Raw genomic sequence first — 19,649 nt, 5'->3', positions numbered from 1 at the left:
TTAGTGACAGTATCATTCAAACACATTTCACAGCAGAAGGAAGTGCAGGGGCCAGCGGGGCGGCTGCTGCTGGTGCGCCAGGAACATGGAATGATCTAAAGTATCCTTAAGGCAGCAAGGCCGAGATGGACGGAATTGCCACCGTGACTGTCGTGGGCTCAAGAGCAGCGCTCTGAGCGGAGACGTAAGGGCGACGGTCGCTGAACACCCTCTGCTGGAATGGCTGGCGAGCTTTCTCTGCCAAGTGCTCATACTAAGCCTTTGCAGCCGTGTGAGGCGGATGACTGCCCCGTCGTGGAGTGCGGTGTAGCCGCAGATGGCCGGGGCTGGACGTGTCGCCTGTCCTGCCGCTTGCCATCAGCGGCCAGTGGTAGACATTTGTTGTGGCACACTGCACATTTCCCTCAAATTGGGAAGCGCACGTTATTCTCAAGTACGTATTGAGAGTGTACACACAGGCCCCTGAGGCCACGTCAGAAGGTAGTTCATGGGGTGTGTACTCACTGCAGGACAGTGGACGTGGCACAGAGAAGCTGAGGCTGTGAAGGAAGCGATGGACGTGGTTAGAAGATTCTGTCAGGTGGTGAAGTGCTGCAGAACAGGCGCCATGGCCGTGTGGTGGGTCACTGCTCAGCCACGGCAAGGCGCCAGCACCGAGGGGAGGCGGCCTGCGCGGAGTCACAACGGCCCCTGTCTCCTGGGGGAAGGAAAGTGAGGGGCCTGGGGAGAGAAGCGTAGGGCTGGGAGGGCCCCTAGAGGGGTTTGGGACACCCCCTTCCCCAGGAAGGCCTTGCTGGTGCCTGGGTTTCCAAGGAGTGGGCAGCGGGGGAAGCTGGCTGTGGTGGTCAGAGCCTGCAGGAGCAGGGACGGGCTGTCGTAGCTGGTGACCGTGCTGTGTATCTGACGCCTTCTGGTGTTGGATAGAAACTGTTGGGGGTTGAACTTAGTCCCCTCAAAATCTTGAGTTGTAGCCCACACCCCCAGTATCTTAGAATGTCGGTGAGTTGGGAGGCAGGGCCTTTAAGGGCAGTTAGGTGACGATGAGGTCCTGTGGGCGGGCAGTAACCCTCAGTGAGCAGAGGAGGTGGGACACAGACACACGCTGCAGGAACACACGGGGGCCCCCTGGGGTCCCAGCCTCCAGAGGTGTCAGGCCGCGCGGCCTGCAGTGTGGTGTTGCACAGCCCCAGGAGGCCCGTTCCTTTCTCAGTGCCTGTCCTCGTGGTCCGTCGCTGATGACGAGGAGATGCAGAGCGAGGTCACAGTCCAGACGCCGCAGGAATGACTCAGTGAGTCTGAGAAGAGGCTTCGAGGACTAGAACCAGAATCACTGAGAGGCTGGGGAGCGGGAGGAGCTGGTGTGGTCTTGGCGGGGTGTTAGGGGTGGAGACGTGGCCCAGCAGGAGGATTGTGAGTGCCAGACACAGCCCCTCAGGGAGTGGGTCTCCCTCCCTCCCTCCCCCCACCTTTTAAAAAGACTCATTTAAGACCTTTCTTTCTGTCTCTCCCTCTCACTAACTCTGTCAAATAAATTTTAAAAAAAATTTAAAAAAGATTTATTTATTTATTCAAAAGGCAGAATTGAAGCGAGGCAGAGAGAGAGAGAAGTCTTCCATCCACTAGGTCACTCCCCAAATGGCCACCATGGCAGGAGCACACTGCCCGTTGTTGGCCACGTTCCACTCCAAGATTGTGGAGTCACCTCCGCGCCTCAGATGAGGCCGCACCGTCTCCCCTTGCTGGAGTCGGGAGGCTCTGTCTCCACCTGTGCCTGGCTGACAAATGGCACAAGCACCCTAGCTCCTCAGTTACCTATTGTCTTAATTAGGCCTGCAGCCTTGCTTCCTGGGTGTGACTCTAGTTAGTACGTGCAGGGCCATTCTTCATCACCGAAACAAGGCTCTTCAGTACTTTAAAGCAATGATTTTTCCCCACTGAAAAAACAGACCCTTTCTATTTTAAACATTTATTTCAGAGGGTTTGCTATACAATTGCTTGAGTCCCCACCCCCACCCCATGAGATAAACTCAGAATTTCTGTTTGAAAGGATTTTTCTCACTGCTTTTTTAAAGTGCTACAGCATTCAAAAAAGCAGTTCTTTGAGCCAGCATCTGAGATGTTTAGAAGGGGTCACAAAAATAATCTATAGAATTAGATGTCTAAAAATAGAAAAAAGAACACTTAAAAAATGCTCACTTAGGGGTGGGCATTGTGGCATAGCAGGTGTAGCCACCGCCTGCAACGTTGGCATCCCATATGAATGCTGGTTTGAGTCCCAGCTGCTTCGCTTCTGATCCAGCTCCCTGCTAACGCACTGGGGAAGCAGCAGCGGCTGGCCCAAGTCTGTGGGCCCTGCACCGATGTGGGAGACTTGGAAGAAGCTCCCGGCTTCGGACTGGCCCAGCCCCGGCCATTGTGGACATTTGGAGAGTGAACCAGTGGATGGAAGACCCCTCTCTCTGCCTCTGCCTCTGCCTCTCTGTAAGTCTGCCTTTCAAATAAGTAAGATAAATATATTTTTGAAAATTGCTCACTTGGACAGTTCCTGAGTCGAGGTCGTGTTCATCTGTGAAAGAGCTGTTTCAGGGTGGAAATCCTGTAGAACGGCAGCTCCTGGCGGTGGGCTTGACCATGAAGATGCCCGGGCCCTGTGTGGATGGATGGCAGGATACATGCCATTCTGTCGGCCCATTCTGGAGTACGTCCTGCCTGGCTTGTGGAGATGTGAAGATAAGATCCCTGTTAGACCAAGCCTCTTCATTCTCTGAAATCGATTGTCTTCATCTGATTCTCATTACTTTTTAAAACGAATAATCAAAAACGTTCCTTGCAACATCACACTTCCACGCACGTCGTTGTGGCCCGTGGATATGCAGGAGCCCCACGTGGAAGGGAATGACTCCCTGGGCGGTGTAGCAGTGAGTCCATGCATGGCCGGGAAGCGGGGAGAAGGACCCTCGCTGGATCCACGAGCGGCACGCCAGAGGGGGCCCCCCAAAGGGCGTGTGCTCTCCACAGCCCCCTCCTCCCAGACCCCTGACGGGGTGTGCTCCCCACAGCGCCCTCCTCCCAGCCCCCTGACGGGGTGTGCTCTCCACAGCGCCCTCCTCCCAGCCCCCTGACGGGGTGTGCTCCCCACAGCCCCCCTCCTCCCAGCCCCCTGACGGGTGTGCTCCCCACAGCCCCCTCCTCCCAGACCCCTGACGGGTGTGCTCCCCCCAGCCCCCCTCCTCCCAGCCCCCTGACGGGTGTGCTCTCCACAGCGCCCTCCTCCCAGCCCCCTGACGGGGTGTGCTCCCCACAGCCCCCTCCTCCCAGACCCCTGACGGGTGTGCTCCCCACAGCCCCCCTCCTCCCAGCCCCCTGACGGGTGTGCTCCCCACAGCCCCCCTCCTCCCAGCCCCCTGATGGGGTGTGCTCCCCACAGCCCCCCTCCTCCCAGCCCCCTGATGGGGTGTGCTCCCCACAGCCCCCCTCCTCCCAGACCCCTGACGGGTGTGCTCCCCACAGCCCCCCTCCTCCCAGCCCCCTGACGGGTGTGCTCCCCACAGCCCCCCTCCTCCCAGCCCCCTGATGGGGTGTGCTCCCCACAGCCCCCCTCCTCCCAGCCCCCTGACGGGTGTGCTCTCCACAGCCCCCCTCCTCCCAGCCCCCTGACGGGTGTGCTCTCCACAGCCCCCCCAGCCCCCTGACGGGGTGTGCTCCCCACAGCCCCCTCCTCCCAGACCCCTGACGGGTGTGCTCCCCACAGCCCCCCTCCTCCCAGCCCCCTGACGGGTGTGCTCCCCCCAGCCCCCCTCCTCCCAGCCCCCTGACGGGGTGTGCTCCCCACAGCCCCCCTCCTCCCAGACCCAACGGGTGTGCTCCCCACAGCCCCCCTCCTCCCAGCCCCCTGATGGGGTGTGCTCCCCATAGCACCCCTCCTCCCAGCCCCCTGACGGGGTGTGCTCCCCACAGCGCCCTCCTCCCAGCCCCCTGACGGGGTGTGCTCCCCACAGCCCCCCTCCTCCCAGCCCCCTGACGGGGTGTGCTCCCCACAGCCCCCCTCCTCCCAGCCCCCTGACGGGGTGTGCTCCCCACAGCCCCCCTCCTCCCAGCCCCCTGACGGGTGTGCTCCCCACAGCCCCCCTCCTCCCAGCCCCCTGACGGGGTGTGCTCCCCACAGTCCCCCTCCTCCCAGCCCCCTGACGGGGTGTGCTCCCCACAGTCCCCCTCCTCCCAGCCCCCTGACGGGTGTGCTCCCCACAGACCCCCTCCTCCCAGCCCCCTGACGGGGTGTGCTCCCCACAGCCCCCCTCCTCCCAGCCCCCTGACTGGTGTGCTCCCCACAGCCCCCCTCCTCCCAGCCCCCTGACGGGGTGTGCTCCCCACAGCCCCCCTCCTCCCAGCCCCCTGACGGGTGTGCTCTCCACAGCCTCCTCCCAGCCCCCCCCAGCCCCCTGACGGGGTGTGCTCTCCACAGCCCCCCCCCCGACCCCTGACTGGTGTGCTCCCCACAGCCTCCTCCTCCCAGACCCCTGACTGGTGTGCTCCCCACAGCCTCCTCCCAGCCCCCTGACGGGTGTGTTCTCCACAGCCCCCCCCCAGCCCCCTGACGGGGTGTGCTCTCCACAGCGCCCTCCTCCCAGACCCCTGACGGGGTGTGCTCCCCACAGCCCCCCTCCTCCCAGACCCCTGACGGGGTGTGCTCTCCACAGTCCCCTCCTCCCAGACCCCTGACGGGTGTGCTCTCCACAGCCTCCTCCCAGCCCCCTGACGGGTGTGCTCTCCACAGCGCCCTCCTCCCAGACCCCTGACTGGTGTGCTCCCCACAGCCCCCCTCCTCCCAGCCCCCTGACGGGTGTGCTCTCCACAGCCTCCTCCCAGCCCCCCCCCAGCCCCCTGACGGGGTGTGCTCTCCACAGCCCCCCTCTCCCAGACCCCTGACTGGTGTGCTCCCCACAGCCTCCTCCTCCCAGACCCCTGACTGGTGTGCTCCCCACAGCCTCCTCCCAGCCCCCTGACGGGTGTGTTCTCCACAGCCCCCCCCCCAGCCCCCTGACGGGTGTGCTCCCCACAGCGCCCTCCTCCCAGACCCCTGACGGGGTGTGCTCCCCACAGCCCCCCTCCTCCCAGACCCCTGACGGGGTGTGCTCTCCACAGTCCCCTCCTCCAAGCCCCCCTCCCAGACCTGCTGGGCTTTCCTGCAAGCTACCTGCTGCCGCGTTCCACCTGCTTAGGCCTGGCTGCCACCTGGTAGCTGAAAGGGATTCGTAGAGGGATCTCCCAGAGCCGACCTGACGCCTCCCGGCTCCCGTGACAGAACCCAGCAGCCAAGGGAGAACGCGAGGACAGAGCCTTCATGCTCATGGCAACCAAGTGCAGCACCTGTCAGTTTGGAAAATAAGGCGCAGTGTTGGATTTTAGAACGTGTCATTTTTATCTATTTCTACATAACGCTATGTAGAAGTCTTTGTACAGAAATGCTCCGTCCTTCCTGACTCTGTAGAGTAGCCATTGAAAAGTGGGATTCCTGGGTGGAGGGGTGAAGACATTCTGGGGTCTGGACTCAGCACATTTATCAAGGATTTGTTTATTTGAAAGGTAGAGTGGCAGAGAGGTCTTCCATCTGCTGGTTCCCTCTTCAGATGGCTGCCATGGCTGGGGATGGTCCAGGACAAAGCCAGGAGCCTGGAACCCATCCTGGTCTCCCACATGGGTGGCAGGGACCTAGGTGCTTGGGCCATCTCCTGCTGCACCTCGTGCAGATGACCGGGGAACTGGATTGGCACTCTGCTACGGGGTGCCGGCTGTGCCAGCTGTGTGGGTGGTAGGTTCCCCTGTTGCACCACAGCGCCGGCCCCTTTTAAATGCTTTAGAGTGCTTCACGTAGCTGAACTGATCAGTTCTTTTCTTTATGACTAATACTTTGGATTGTGTTTTGTGGGTCCTTTTTAAGTAGTCCGTCCTGTTTCCAAGGTTAAAGAGATGCCTCTTGTGTTCTCTTCAAAGTCTTAATAGTTTTTCTTCTCATATTTGAGTCTTTAAAGCCTGATTGGTTTTTGAGGTGAAATCCTTGTAACGAAGTTGCCCATCTTTAGATAGACAGTTCAGTGGCATTTGGTGGCCCTACGACGCCGTGCACCCACCACCGCCAGCTAGTTCCCAAGCACAGTCGTCGCCTGGAGAGGAGACCCCAGGCCTGTCCCGCAGCCTGCCCCTCTCCCTGCAGCCCCCCGTCTCTGGGGCTGCTCTGCCCTGGTGCGTCATACGGGGCGTGCTGTCTGCCTCTGGTTTCTCTCACTTGTCATGGTGTTCATTCGTCTCTGCTGTAACACTTGAGTGCGTCCTTGCTTTTAGTGGCTGAAAACACGGCCCTGTGCGGGTGTCCTGCATGTTTTATCTGCTCAGGTGACGCTCCGGGCGGCCTCCGCTCTGGAGCTGGTAGGAAGCACGCTGCTTGAATGCTGACGCGCACGTTTTTGTGCGGATGTGGGTTTTCAGAGCTTGGGAGGCAAGTGGTCGCGCTGCCCCACGTTGCTGAGGAGCTGGCCGACTGCTCCTCCCCAGCCTCACGCACGCTTGCTGTTTGCCATTTTCCCCTCTGGTTGCTGCTGTCCGAGGGTCCTGGAGGGTGCGCGGTGGCCTCCCCTGGGCTGTGCGTTGCCCGGACGATGGAGGACGTGCCTGTTGCCCATTTGTGTGTTGTGGCAGAAATGTCTGTTTATTGTTGTTGTTTAAATATTCTGGATACAGGCCGGCGCCGCGGCTCACTGGGCTAATCCTCCGCCTTGCGGCGCCGGCACACCGGGTTCTAGTCCCGGTCGGGGCGCCGGATTCTGTCCCGGTTGTCCCTCTTCCAGGCCAGCCCTCTGCTGTGGCCAGGGAGTGCAGTGGAGGATGGCCCAGGTGCTTGGGCCCTGCACCCCATGGGAGACCAGGAAAAGCACCTGGCTCCTGGCTCCTGCCATCGGATCAGCGCGGTGCGCCGGCCGCAGCGCGCCGGCCGCGGCGGCCATTGGAGGGTGAACCAACGGCAAAGGAAGACCTTTCTCTCTGTCTCTCTCTCTCACTGTCCACTCTGCCTGTCAAAAAAAATAAAAAAAAAAAAAAATATTCTGGATACAAGTCCCTTGTCGGATATGGGATTTGCAAATATTTTCTCCCCTTCTCTGTCTTTTCACTCTCTGATGGTGTCCTTTGAAGCACAAAAGCTTTTAATCTTTATCCAGTCCAGTTTACGCCCTTGTATCCGACACCCATTGCCTACCCCGCACTGTGAAGTCAGGCGCCTACTGTTCTAGTCTTAGCGGTGGAGCGCTCTGACTTAGGTCTGTGATGCGCTCTGAGTTAGCCTTCTTGAGGGGTCCAGTTGCTTTCCCACACGATGCCCAGCGGCTCCTGCACCGTTTGCTTCTCCGCACTGAGCGTTCTTGGCGTCCTTGTTAAAAGTCGGCTGGCCGTAGCTAACCGTAAGGGCTGGTTTCCCTGCTCTCGGGGCTGTCCCGTCGCTCTTTGTGTCTGCGTTTGTTCCAGTACCATGCCATTTTGATCAGTGTGGCTCCGTGGTAAGGTTTGCAGGTGGGTGCTGTAAGTACTCCCAACTTTGTTCTCTTTCAAGTTTATGTAGGTTATTTGTGTCTCTTGCTTCCATGTGAATTTTCAGATATATGTTACTATTTCTGGAAAAAAAAAAAAGGTGCCATGTTGATTGTGTTGTATGTTGTATTCAATCTGTAGATCACTTGGAGTTTTGCCAATTATTAGGTCTTACAATCCATAAACACACGATGTCTTTTCATTTATTTAAGCCTTATAAAAATTTTTTGACAGGCAGAGTTAGTGAGAGAAAGAGACAGGGAGAAAGGTCTTCCTTTTTCTGTTGGTTCACCCCCCAAGTGACCACTATGGCCGGTGCGCTGTGCCGATCTGAAGCCAGGAGCCAGGTGTTTCCTCCTGGTCTCCCATGGGGTGCAGGACCCGTGGACCTGGGCCATCCTCCACTGCCTTCCCAGGCCACAGCAGAGAGCTGGACTGGAAGAGGGGCAACTGGGACAGAATCCAGTGCCCCAACTAGAACTAGAACCCAGGGTGCCAGCGCCGCAGGCGGAGGATTAGCCTAGTGAGCCGTGGCGCCGGCCCCCTTATAAAAATAAAAAAAAAAAAGATTTATTTATTTGAAAAACTGAGCTATAGAAAGGCAGGTGGGGTGGGGGAGAGATAGATAGATATAGATCTTCCGGGGCTGGCGCTGTGGCGTAGCAAGTAAAGCTGCTGCCTGCAGTGCTGGCATCCCAGGTGGGTGCCGGTTCGAGTGCCGGCTGCTCCACTTCCGGTCCAGCTCTCTGCTATGGCTTGGGAGAGCAGTAGAAGATGGCCCAAGTCCTTGGACCCCCTGTACTACGCGGGAGACCACGAAGAAGCTCCTGGCTCCTGGCTTCGGATCGGCACAGTTCTGGCCGTTGTGGCCAATTGGGGAGTGAACCAGTGGATGGAAGACCTCTCTCTCTTTCTTTCTCTCTCTCTGCCTCTCCTTCTCTCTCTGTATAACTCTGACTTTCAAATAAATAAATCTTTAAAAAAGAAAAGAAAAATGAAAAAAAGATATTGATCTTCCATCTGCTGGTTTACTCTCCAGATGGCCACAATGACCAGAGCTGGGCCAGTCCGAAGCCAGGAGCCAGGAGCTTCTTCGGGTCTCCCACGCAGGTGGAGCCCAAGGACTTGGACCGTCTTCTGCTGCTTTCCCAGGCCACAGCAGAGAGCGGGATCAGAGGTGGAGCAACTGGGACTTGAACTGGTGCCCATATGGGATGCCAGCACTGCAGGGAGCAGCTTTACCCACTCGCTATAGCACTGGCCCCATAAAACTTCTTGCAACAGTGTTTTGTAGTTTTCAGGATACAATTCATGTACCTTGGTTAAATGTATTCCAAAATATTTTATTCATTTTGATACTCCAGTGAATGGACTTTTTAAAAATTTCATTTTTGGAGTATTCATTGCTAGTGTATAGAAATACCACTGAGAGGCTAGGCATTTGGCACAGGAGTTAAGTGGCTGCTTGGGATTCCCATATCAAGAGTGCTTTGGTTCTTTGTTTCTATTTAAAAGAATTAGGGGCTGGTGCTGTGGCACAGCAGGTTAAAGCCCTGGCCTGAAGTGCCGGCGTCCCATATGGGCGCTGGTTCTAGTCCTGGCTTCTCCTCTCCCGATCCAGCTCTCTGCTGTGGCCTAGGAAAGCAGTAGAAGATGGCCCAAGTCCATGGGTCCCTGAACCCACGTGGGAGACCCAGAAGAAGTTCCTGGCTCCTGGCTTTGGATTGGCGCAGCTCTGGTCATTGTGGCCATCTGGGGAGTGAACCAGTGGATGGGAAACCTCTCTCTCTGTCTCTCCCTCTCTCTGTAACTCTGTCTTTCAAATAAATAAAAAAAGCTTTTTTAAAAACTATTTAAAAAAATAAAAAGAATTAATAATTTATTTGAAAGGCAGAGTTGCAGAGAGAGAGAGAGAGAGAGAGAGAGAGAGAGACCATCCATCTGCTGGCTCACTCCCCAAATGGCTGCAACAGCCTGGGCCAGGCCAAAACTTCCTCCAGGTCTCCTACATGGGTGCAGGTGCTCAAGGACTTGGGCCATCCTCTGCTGCTTTCCCAGGCATGTTAACAGGGAGCTGGCTCAGAAATGGAGCTGCTGGGACTCTAACTGGCACCCATCTGGGACGCTAGTGTCACAGGAGGCGGCTTTACCTGCTATGTCATAGCACCAGCCCCATGTCTGGTTCTGATCCAGCTTCCTGCCAGTGTACACCCTGGGAGATTGATTCAAGAACTACCACCCCCCGCGGAGACCCAGATTGAGTTCCAGTCCGGCTGTTGTGGGTATTTGGGGAATGAACCGATGGATGGAAGCGCTCTCCATCTTTCTCTCTGTTTCTCAGCCTTTCGTTCTCCAAGTGCTTGGAAGCTGGGGAGAGTTCAGTTCTCCCACATGAGCGCCAGGGACTCACCTGCTCCCCAGGGTGTGTGTGAGTAGGATGGTGTGATCAGGAGCAGATCCAGGACTCAAACCCAGCCCCTCTGATGGGGGTATGGGCGTCCCCACCTGCCGTCTCCCCTGTTGCACCAGAGCGCCCGCCTGCCTACAAGAGTTGATTTTTGCATGAAAATCTTCCATCTGGTGACTTCCTGGAGTTGTTACTAGCACTGATTGCTTTTAGTGGATTCTGTAGAATTCTCTCTGTAAAATCCTGTCGTCTGTGAATGGGTAGTTTTTCTGCATAAGTTGTGATTGCTATGCCCTTTCCTTCTTTTTCTGGCCTTCCTGCCGTGGATAGGACGTGCAGTAGAGTGCTGACGAGGGTGACGAGAGGCGACTGCTGTCTCGGTGCTGTCTCAGGAGGAAAGCAGCCGTTCTTTCCCGTGAAGTCTGATGCTGGGTGTGGGTCTTGTAGTTGCTTTGTCATGTTGAGGGATTTCCCTTCTATTACCAGTGTGTTGGTTGTTGATTTTTTTTTTAAGTCATGTGAGAGTGTTGGAATGTACAAATGGGACCTTGGCCATTATTCTATTAATATGGGGTCTCCCATCAGTTAATGTTTGTATGTGAAACCGGCTTTGTGTTCCTGAGATATGCCAGACTTGGCTGTGCTGAATAATCCTTTTGATTTGTTGCAGGGTTTGGTTGCTAGTGTGTGTCTGGGATTTGTTGGTCCGTGTTCGTGAGTGTCGGTGGCCGTCTTGTGATGTCTGTGTCTCACCTCAGTAGCACAGCACTGCTGGCCTTGCAGAGTTGTGAAGCCCCCCCTTCTGTTTGGTATAACTGAAAGTCCATGAGCTCAGCTATTGGGTTATTATTTTAATCTCATTTATGAACTTACAAACCTTCCACGTATTCAGTCATATTGTCATATTGTTAGCAAATATCCTTTTTTTTTTTTTTTTTTTTTTTTTTTTTTTTTTTGCAGCCCTTAGGTCTTTTTCTTACTTGTCTGTGACTCCGGTTCAGTGTGTGAGTGAAATAGTGGTTGGCACCTTTGTCTTACTCTTTTTTTTTTTTTTTTTTTTTTTTTTATTTTTTGACAGGCAGAGTGGACAGTGAGAGAGAGAGACAGAGAGAAAGGTCTTCCTTTGCCGTTGGTTCACCCTCCAATGGCCGCCGCGGCTGGCGCGCTACGGCCGGCGCACCGCGCTGATCCGATGGCAGGAGCCAGGAGCCAGGTGCTTTTCCTGGTCTCCCATGGGGTGCAGGGCCCAAGCACCTGGGCCATCCTCCACTGCACTCCCTGGCCACAGCAGAGAGCTGGCCTGGAAGAGGGGCAACCAGGACAGAATCCGGCGCCCCGACCGGGACTAGAACCCGGTGTGCCGGCGCCGCTAGGCGGAGGATTAGCCTAGTGAGCCGCGGCGCCGGCCCCTTTGTCTTACTCTTGATCTCACAGGCATGGGTTTCAACAGTTTATCATTGTAGGTTTTTTTTTTTTAAGTTACTTTATGAATGATTAGGAAGGTCCTTGTAGTCATACTTTGAAACATTTTAGTTATGAATTTAAAATCTGTTCAGTGACTTTGTTGCGTGTGTTTGAAATATTCGTATGATTTTCCTCCTTTAATATGCTATTGTGAGTTATATTGTCAGGATTTTAAAAAATAATTTAAAATAAATAAATTTATTTATTTATTTGAAAGGCAGGGAGCGAGAGAGAACATGTGAGAGCGAGCACTTTGCTGGCTCACTCCACGAATGACTGCGACAGCGACGGCTGGGCCAGGCTGAAGTCAGGGGCAAGGAACTCCATCCAAGTCTCCCATGGGGGTAGCAGAGAGCCAAGCACTTGGGCCACCATCTTCTGCCTTCCTAGACGGGTTAGCAGGGAACTGGGTTGGAAGCAGAGCAGCCAGGATTGGGACTGGCCCTCCAGCGTGGGATGCCGGCATCGCTAGCCGCAGCCTAACCCGCTGTGCCCCAACACCAGGCCCTGATAGGACATTTTTATGTGAAACCAACTTTGTACTCAATTCAGTCATGAGGTACTGGTGTTGCATATATTGGAGGATTGTGTTTATTGATGTTAGCATAAGTTTTTTTTTTTTTTTTTTTTTTTTTTTTGACAGGCAGAGTTAAGACAGAGAGAGAAAGGTCTTCCTTCCGTTGGTTCACCCCCCAAATGGCCACTACAGCTGGTGCCGGCACACTGTGCCAATCTGAAGCCAGGAGCCAGGTGCTTCCTCCTGGTCTCCCATGTGGGTACAGGGCCCAAGGACCTGGGCCATCCTCCACTGCACTCCCAGGCCACAGCAGAGAGCTGGACTGGAAGAGGAGCAACCGGGACAGAGCCGGCGTCCCAACTGGGACTAGAACCCAGAGTGCTGGCGCCGCAGGCGGAGGATTAGCCTAGTGAGCCGCGGTGCTGGCAGCATAAGTTATTTTTAAACATTTATTTTATCTGGGGGAGAGGGAGTGAGGGAGGAAGGAAGGTAGATCAGTAGGTAGGGAAAGAGAGAAGTTGCTCATCTTCTGGTTCACTCCCCAGTGCCCTCATAGCTGGGGCTGGGCCAAGCTGAGCCAGCAGCCAAGAACTCATGCAGAACTCCCGTGGGGTGGCGGGGCCCCAGCTCCTTGAGTCACTGCTGCCTCCTCCAGTGTGCAGTAGCAGGACGCTAGAACTTGAGCCTGGGCACTCCGATACGGGATGCCTGTGTCTTAACCGTTGTGCCAGGTGCCCACCCCTGAGACTGGGTATTTCTGTATCAGTGTCTGGAACTGAGATGTACCTGTAATTTTTTAAAAAAGATTTATTTATTTGAAAGACTTAGGGAGAGGCAGAGAAAGAACTCTTCCATCCACTAATTTGCTTCCAAATGGCTGCAATGATTGGGGCTGGACCAGGCCAGCAGCCAGAACTCCATCTGGGTCTGCTGTCTGGGTGGCAGGGGCCCAAGTACTTAGGCCGTTCTCCGCTGCCTTCCCAGGAACATTAGCAGGGAGCTGGATTAAAAGTGGAGCAACAGGGGCCAGTGCTGTGGCGTAGCGAGTAAAGCCACCGCCTGCAGTGCCAGCATCCCATATGTGTGCCAGTTCGAGACCCGGCTGCTCCACTTCTGATCCAGCTCTCTGCTATGGCCTGGGAAAGCACTAGAAAATGGCCCAAGTCCTTGGGCCCCTGCACCCATGTGGGAGACCTGGAGGAAGCTCCTGGCTCCTGGCTTCAGATAGGTGCAGTTGTGGCCATTGCAGCCAATTGGGGAGTGAACCAGCTGGTAGAAGACCTTTCTCCCTCTCTCTCCCTCCCCTCCCCCTCCCCCTCTCCCTCCTCTGCCTCTCCTCTCTCTGTGAAACTCTGACTTTCAAATAAATAAATCTATATTAAAAAAAAAGTGGAGCACCTGGGATTCATACTGGCACCCATGTGAGACGCTAGTGCCACAGGCAGCAGCTTCACTTGCTGCACCACAGTGCTGGCCCTATCGCATTGTCAGCTCATTTAGTTTTTATATCCAAGCCTTAGAAAATAAGTTGTGGGGGCCGGCGCCACGGCTCACTAGGCTAATCCTCCGCCTTGTGGTGCCGGCACACCGGGTTCCAGTCCCGGTCGGGGCACTGGATTCTGTCCTGGTTGCCCCTCTTCCAGGCCAGCTCTCTGCTGTGGCCTGGGAGTGCAGTGGAGGATGGCCCAGGTCCTTGAGCCCTGCACCCGCATGGGACACCAGGAGAAGCACCTGGCTCCTGGCTTTGGATCGGCGCGGCGCGCTGGCCACAATGCACCAGTCGTAGTGGCCACTTCGGGGGTGAACTAATGACAGAAGGAAGACCTTTCTCTCTGTCTCTCTCTCTCACTGTCTTAACTCTGTCTGTCGAAAAAAAAAATATGTTTCTTAACTGCAAAAGTTGGGTGGTTTTCTGATTATTTTAAAATTGGATTTCTAGGTTATTCCTTTATTTTTAGGTAATGCATTCTGATAAATCTCTTGAAATTTACAGAGACTTGTTTTATGGCTTGAACATGGCCAGTCTTTGTAAATATCCCACGTGCGCTTAAAACAATCGGCTTGCAGTCTGAGACGGGGTCATTTTTGTTAATGATGCTTGAACTTGATCATTGCTGATGTTCCTGCTCGTTTTAAGTTCCTGAGAGGTACGTTCAATCTTCCTGCTGTGGTTATGGCCTTGTGTATTTATCATTGCAGCTCTTTGTTTCCTGGTTGGCTCAGGGCCGCAGTGCTAGGAATCCCCAGCTGTGAGTGGTGTGTGGGTGTTCCTGCTGTTCAGCTCTCACAGGCCCTGTCTGCAGCCAGACTTGGTAATTGCAAGGTGTTTTTGTTTGGTATTGATAGAGATAAATGAGGCTTCTTTCTGTTAGCGTTTTAAATATTATGTGAGTGTAATTGCTGGGTAGTTGCCCTCCTGTCTTTCTGAGTCCTTTGGGTACGTGTCCTGTACAAGCAGACGTATCGCTGGATTTGTGCTCTGAGTTGTTGGAAGGCTCTCGATGCCATGGGCACATAGGTGGGAGGTGGTGGCCAGGGTGGGGCAGCCTTGCCGCTGTCCCCGCAGCTGTAGGTCCTCTCTTCAAACACAAGGGGGCAGCCTACGTCTCTTGGGAGTAAGGCTCATGCTGAATCCATATTCAGGACTTCGTTATTTTAAAGATTTATTTTATTTGTTTGAAAGGCAGAATTAGAGAAAGAGAAAGAGAGGGAGGTATCTTCCATCCCCTCGTTCCCTCTTCAAATGGCCACAATGCCCGGGGCTTGGCCAGGCTGAAGCCAGGAGACCTCCAGGTCTCCCACGTGGGTGCAGGGGCCCAAGGACTTGGACCATCGTCTGCTGCCTTTCCAGTGCACTTAGCAGGGAGCCAGACTGGAAGTGGAGCAGCCAGGACTCGGACAGGACTCAGCCAAGACTCGCTGGTTACACCACAGGTGACAGGGCCACTGTCATCTGACATGGTGTCTCCCACTTCTCTGCCCCCTCCTGGTTACACCGCGGGTGACGGGGCCGCTGTCATCTGACGTGGCGTCTCCCACTTCTCCGTGCCTCTCCTGGGTACACTGTGGGTGACGGGGCCGCTGTCATCTGACGTGGCGTCTCCCACTTCTCCGTGCCTCTCCTGGTTACACCGCGGGTGATGGGGCCGCTGTCATCTGATGCGGTGTCTCCCACTTCTCCGCCCCCTCCTGGGTACACTGCGGGTGACAGGGCCGCTGTCATCTGACATAGCATCTCCCACTTCTCCATGCCTCTCCTGGGTACACTGTGGGTGACGGGGCCGCTGTCATCTGACATGGAGTCTCCCACTTTGCTGCTGAGCCTGAGGGTGGTCCTTTGTGTCCTGGAGCCACACGCACGCCTCCTGAGACTGTGCTGAGGCCTGCGTTGGCCCTGTCCGTCAGGTGGGAAAGCCAGCGTCCAGCAGGTACTGTCGGCAGTGCTCGCAGCGCCGTGGTCCTGTACACCGCGGGGCCAGTTATTCCCTGGTTGCTTTATGCTTCCTCACACTGTTAGCATTTTCATATATATCGATATTCATTTCTGTATCTAAAAATAGTACTGGTTATTGCATATCTGCCTTATCTAGTCATTTTTGAATTCACTTTGTTAGTACTGATAATTAGTCCGTAGATTCTTTGCTTTGTCCTGCATGTGTAATCCCATGACCTACAAAATAATTATAAATAATCTTTTTATTTGTTGAATTCTTTAATAGACTCATAAACCCTTTGACCATACTGTAAATTAAAAATATGTTATCTCGGCCGGCACCGCGGCTCACTAGGCTAATCCTCCGCCTGCGCGCTGGCACCCTGGGTTCTAGTCCTGGTCGGGGCGCCGGATTCTGTCCCGGTTGCCCCTCTTCCAGGCCAGCTCTCTGCTGTGGCCTGGGAAGGCAGTGGAGGATGGCCCAAGTCCTTGGGCCCTGCACCCGCATGGGAGACCAGGAGAAGCATCTGGCTCCTGCCACCGGATCAGCGCGGTGCACCGGCTGCAGCGCGCCAGCCGCGCCGGCCGTTGGAGGGTGAACCAACAGCAAAAAGTAAGACCTTTCTCTCTGTCTGTCTCTCTCACTGTCCACTCTGCTTGTCAAAAAAAAAAAAAAAAAGTTATCTCCAAAATATAAACCATTATGTTAAAAGAAGAAATTATCCAGCTCCCTGCTAATGGCCTGGGAAAAGCAGCAGAAGATGGCCCAAGTGCCTGGGCTCCTGCACCACATGGGAGACCTGGAGGAAGCTCTTGGCTCCTGGCTTCAGCCTGGCCCAGCCCTGGCTGTTGCTGCCGTCTGGGGAATGAACGGGTGGATGGAAGACCTCTCTCTCTGTCTCTCCCTCTCTCTGTAACTCTTTCAAAAAACTAAATCCTTAGAAAAAAAGAAATTAAAAATACTTGTAAATTAATTAGTTTTCAGTCCTTATGCCTTCCATTTGTTTCTCTCTCCGGGACCTGCAGTGCAGTGCTGAATAGGAGTGGTCTGAGTGGTCGCAGTGGGCATCCTTGTCCTGCTCCCGTGGGCGAGGGGAGGTTCCAGTGTCATCTTTAGAGCTTTCCCTTTGTGATAGAGTTGGTCCCAGGCGGATGTATCCTCCCCACTCCCGGCTCGTGACCCGTCTTGCTCCGGGTGCTCTATGTCCTTGACTAACCTGGGAAGGGCGTGCCAGCTGAAACGGGGCTTGGTGCAGGCAGCTCTGGCCTCTGTACACGGCTCCCACGGTTTGTTCCAGCAGCGTGTCCCCAGCCATCACTAGAGTGGCTTTCAAGTCGTCCTGCTCCCCCAGTTTTAGTACAACCCCCTAGCACAGGAACCTGGCCTTGCCCATCAGCCTCCAGTCCTAAAGCACCAGTCTCAGAGGCCCCATTGGTCCCGGGGCCGGGTGAGCTGTAGAGCAGCTGCGGGTTCACACCTGCAGAGGACCCGGGCTGGAACCTGCAGGGTGGATTGGCAGAGGAACTCGGTGACGCTCAGGAAAAGGGCTGTGTTTTTCTTTCCAGCGTGTTCTGAAGCCAGAAGAGAGGCTGTGACAGCTGTGCTGATGGCAGCCGAGACCAGCGCGCTTGCTCGGCAGGGGGGGCAGCAGGGGAGCGTCCAGGGGAAGGGGCTCCCCGTTCCCTTCCCAGCTCCGGGGAGGGGGGCTGCTGCGGAGGCCCCTTGCTGTTCAGTGTGGAAGCCAGCGCTTCCTCCCAGGTGCCTGTGTGTGAGCTGCGGGTTCCCAGAATGCTGGCAGGGAAGACGGTGCTCCTGGGTCTGGGCGTCCTCTCCACTCAGGCCAGCCACTTGGGTCCACCTGCATTCCCGTGCCGAGGCCCCGACTTTCTCCAGGGACGGACAGGCACTTACCTAGAAACAAACTGGAACTACAAGCTAGATGTGAATTGTGGGCTCTTGATAGCGTTTTGTTTCCTTAGTGCTCTGCGAGTTTCCATTTTTTTTCCCTGTAAGGACTTGCTGCTGACAGGAAGGACTTGGGAGTGGGGAGGGGGTTGCTGTTGGCAGTGGTTCCTCTGCCTGGCTGCTGCGTTCCAGAACATTCCACACAGCTTTTTCCAAATGCACATTGCTGAGCGTCTGTCAGACCTACGGAGTCAGAACCTTGGACCCCATTGGAGCAGTCCCAGGAGAGTAGGACAGTCCCAGGGATCCCTGCAGAGAGTGAGTCAGGTTGAAGCTGGCCCTGGCCAAGGTCAGCAGGTCTCGCCCACCTCTTGGGGAATGGTCGGGTCCTGGCTCCCAGTCCCACCGGGGCGGGTGTGGCATTCTCATTAAGACGGTGACTTTCCGCCTGGGAGTGCTGTGTTGTAAATGGCTCTGCTCTTCTTGCCATTTTACATTTTACTTCTGCAGACCTTATTTTTTAATTAATTAATTAATTTGCAAGGCAGAGTTAGGGAGGGAGAGAGAGAGAGAGTGAGAGAGCACTTCCATCAGTCACCAAATGCCCTCAACAGCCGGAGCTGCGCCAATTCAAAACCAGAAGGCTGAAGCCATGTGGGTACAGGGGCCCAAAGACTTGGGCCATCTTCTACTGCTTTCCCCAGGCCATAGCAGAGAGCTGGATGGGAAGTGGAGCAGCTGGGACGTGAACCGGAGCCCACGTGGAATGCTGGTGCTGCAGGCGGTGGCTTTACCTGCTACACCACAGCGCTGGCCCATGACTTTATTTAAAAAAAAAAAAAAAGATTTATTTTTAATTTATCTGAGAGGCAGAGTTACAGAGAGAGAAAGAGAGATATCTTCTGTCTGATGGCTTACTCCCCAAATGGCTGCAGTGGCCAGAAGTGGGCCAGGCCAAAGCCAGGAGCTTCTTCCAGGTCTCCCACGTGGTGCAGGGGCCCAAGCACCTGGGCCATCCTCCACTGCTTCCCCAGGCCACAGCAGGGAGCTGGATGGGACGTGGAGCAGGAGTAGCGGGGACTCGAATCCGAGCTGGTATGGGATGTCAGCATGTCAGCGTTGCAGGCAGTGCTTAACCCAGGAGGCCTCAACGCCAGCCCCTTCTGCAGATTTTATTGTTGTGGGTAATGGGTTCTTTCTGAGTTTCCTTCCTGCGTAGGGGCCCCTGTGGTGGCCCTGTTCTTGTCAAGGACCGCACCTGGGGAAGACCCCACAACAAGCCAGGCCCTTCACTGGAAGAGACCTGGAGCTCCTCCTTAGTCACTTGGGGTTCGCTGCAAGGACTCTGGCCTCTCTGTGCTTGGTGTCCAGTGATGTTGCCACAGGGGGCTTCGTTCGTTTGCCTTTAAAAACATGTATTACATGGACAGGGAGAGAGATCTTCCATCCCCTGATTCGCTCCCTGGGTGGCCGCAACAACCAGGGCTGGGCCAGGCTGAAACCGGGAACCTGGAGCTCCATCCAGGTCTCCTATGCGGGTGCAGGGGTCCAAGCACGTGGGCCACCCTCCACTGCGTTCCCAGGCCATAGCAGGGAGCTGGATGGGAAGTGGAGCAGCCTGGATTTGAACCGGGGCCCACATGGGATGCCGGCACTGCAGGCGCTGGCTTAGCCTGCTGTGCCACAGCCCCAGCCCCTACACTAGTCTGTAAAGGATTCCGGGATCAACTCTGTGGGGCTCCCCCTCGGCTCGGAGGCTACGAGGGAAGCTTGCTGGTTAGAGTTCAGGCAGATCTGCTGTGGTTCTGTACGGCACAGGAACGCACTGGGGGCAGCAGCACTGTCGCCAGACTGGGGAGAACAGGAGTGATGGAAGCTCCCTCCTGGCCCCTCAGAGCCCGGGGGCTTCTCTGACCTCACGGGCGCTGGGTCTCCGTGGGGACAGGGACAGGGACAGGAGACCAACCAAGTGCCATGTGTGAGTCGGAGGCCTTTGCAGCCTAGCTGAGCTGATTTGTGGGAAGTTCTGAGTTAGAAGTGTGCCTGCCTCAGCGTTGATAGGAATGCGTGTTTTGTCACATTTGTTGAGGGTTTTTAAAACCAGAATCAGTAAACCATGCTTCAAGTGCACATCCCCGTGACTGCTCCATGTAGCACCACCGACCCCTCCCCATTACCCCCTCCCCGGGAGAGCAGCCTGTCGCGGTTTGCGGTGCCTCTGCTGGTTTAGAAAGTAGCTCTGTGCTCTTCCCACCAGCCACAAGCCCCGAGGGTGCCACGCCGTGTGTGCTCGCCGGCAGTTTAGCCTCACGTTCAGGCCCTCCTCTAGCAGGGTCCTGCCTGG

At 55.4% G+C, this 19,649-nt stretch overlaps 1 protein-coding gene across 4 annotated transcripts in view; it reads left to right on the top strand.

The window, feature by feature from the left end:
* RADIL (Rap associating with DIL domain) overlaps positions 1 to 19,649 on the top strand; it is a 65,383-nt gene that overhangs the window by 21,813 nt on the left and 23,921 nt on the right. The gene's annotated exons all lie outside the window — the stretch shown is intronic.

This window comes from Oryctolagus cuniculus, chromosome 19 (genome assembly GCF_051225735.1).
Source record: "Oryctolagus cuniculus isolate XC-2025 breed Fujian yellow rabbit chromosome 19, ASM5122573v1, whole genome shotgun sequence".
Classification (NCBI taxonomy): domain Eukaryota; kingdom Metazoa; phylum Chordata; class Mammalia; order Lagomorpha; family Leporidae; genus Oryctolagus; species Oryctolagus cuniculus.
This window is presented reverse-complemented; position numbering and strand designations above follow the sequence as displayed.